Here is a 2,563-nt window from a genome sequence, read left to right on the forward strand (position 1 = left end):
TGCATGCTCATTTTGCGTGTTGATTGCTATCTTAAAAGTTTGTTTTGGTGTTGTTTTTGCGTGCTAATTCATTAGGCAAGCAGATTTTCCCTCAGATTTTATAATAACTCTTAGGAAAAATATAAAAATAATTACTTTAAAAAGCTGCATTAAAGGAACAGCCTATCAAAAGTGCTAAAGCATCTTTAGAAGGAAGGAAACATAGAATATTAGCTTACTGATAGGTGATGTTTAATTTGGGTGATAATAGTTTCTATACTCTATGAGGAAAAGGTACCAAATCTATAAAGGTAGTAAGTGTAAAATCTGCTGTCATTGAGGAAGCTCGAAACCACCCTAATTTCACAAATTAACTTGTAACACTATGAAAGGATTTGACTGACAACCTAAGTTTGGCTTGTGCTTTATTTTTGTAAAGCATATTTTGCTTGAATTTCTGTGTCCATGAGAATTAGGATGTTTCATGCTTCTTGAACTAATTTTATAGTATATTTAATATATTATCAGTTGGAATATAAATCATTTGTACATACTGAATTAAAAACCAATTACTAAAGTAGGTGAAATAGACTGAGTACAATATTTGCAGATTATTCATTTATTTGAAGTCATGACAGAACAACCAATTTATTTGCACACCTGTGGCCTCTGTTTGAGGGAAAGTAAAATGATAAATGAGGAACATGCTTAAGGTAGTTCCCTAAAATTAATTGTAAAGCTGGTGCTGAAGGTTTTGGATCAGCTCTAAAATTTTCTTCTCAACGAAAAGACTTACGTTGTGATTGCTTAGGGAACAATCCTCATTTTTATTTGGTTTTACGCATTTAATCTGTACAACAGGACATTAAAAAAATAATGAAAAGCTGTGCTCAGACTGTACATCTATTTCTGTGCTTGGAACTACTTGTTAATAGTTTTTAATTGAAGCTGTCAGCAATAAGGGACACATTACTGATGTATTATATATTGTGGGATTGAATAAACAGCTTAATTTTTTTTCTAGTATAGAATACTTGTGCATTTCTATTGGGAAAATTTATATAGGTATTCTATATTGCATCTTGTTTAAAAGGACAGTCTTTTTGTTTTGTTTGTAAAATCTTTCCATTTTAAATGGCTTTAAACTACATAATGCAATTGGGGCCTGTTTTTTAAATAATATAATTAAATGTCTTATATAGTGCTACTGTTTTTGAATTAGAAAGTGATCAAATGTAAAAACAAATTTAAAAGTTAAGCCCAGAAAACAAAAGTGTATTAAATTAGTTGAATGTAAAATTTATAAGATTTTCTTCAATATAGATACCTCAACTTGAAAATAAAGCACAGCATACTTAAAGTAGTTCTAGTAAAAACGTCCTACTAAATTACTAAATCTAGGACACCTTTTGGGGATTATAGTTTGGGAGAAATAAAATATTCTTGTTCTTAACCATCCTGTTATAAGTATTTCTTTATCCTGATAATATTAAGCCAACACTGTAGTCTTAAATTATTTCTGAATTTTAAATCTGTGAAGGCAGTAAATGAAATACTTGTTCTGCAACTGTTGAAACAAATTGTTGACTACATTAACCATAATTCAATATAAAATTTTGCCAATGATGTACAGTTTTATGGTTAAAATTGCTGTGGTTGGTTGTATTACATGACACAAAACTGTCCTCTACCTCACATGAAATAGATATTTTATATGGTTTTACTATAAAACAAGACTCATCTATCTGGTCACTTAGTTTACAAATTTTGAATTATATTTATTGAAACATGACATACTGTGCTCTTAGCTTATACCTCAATTGTATTTTGTGCTGTTTTCCATTTTCATGCCTTGTAAATAACTTGTATAGATTGTGGATTAAATTCCAAATAAAAATTTTTAATGCCAATAAAATTGTTTCAAGCCATTTTAGTATCCTGTGCAAGCTTATCCCTTAAAAATTGACATTTCCTTTTCTTTTTTTTATTTTTACTTTAACGTCTATTATTCATTACACACTAAGTGACTGAGTTAAGAAACCTTTTTAAAAAAATATAAAGCACATGAGCATACTAGCTTTTAGTGATTATCCTCTTTCATGATTCTTGGACTCTTGCTTAAATGTTTTCCCCATATCCTCTACCCCTACTTCTGGTATTTAAATTCTGGTTACTTATCCTACCTAATAATAGACAAATATGCAAATTGACCATACCTCTAACACACCCACAAGCCATGCCCACAAGCCACGCCCACCATCCAATCAGAATGAGTATGCAAATTAACCCAACCAAGATGGCTACAGCCACAGAGAGCAAGGTTTCCTAGGTAACAGAGGAAGCCAAGCTTTCGCCTGCCCTTGCCAGGCCTAAGCCTCCACTCAAGCTATAAAGTTTCAATTATAGAATGTAAACAAATTCAAACAGAAATGGCATCAGAATGGAGCTTGAGCGAGCAGGCCAGGGTTGTCCCCAGCAACAGGGGAAGCAAAGCTTTCCGCACACCCTGGCCGGGCTCACCTGCTTAAGGCTACAAAGTTTCAATTATAACCCCAACAGAAATGGCTGCCGGCTGCTGAGGGAG

This window comes from Eptesicus fuscus, chromosome 3, assembly GCF_027574615.1.
Source record: "Eptesicus fuscus isolate TK198812 chromosome 3, DD_ASM_mEF_20220401, whole genome shotgun sequence".
Lineage (NCBI taxonomy): Eukaryota > Metazoa > Chordata > Mammalia > Chiroptera > Vespertilionidae > Eptesicus > Eptesicus fuscus.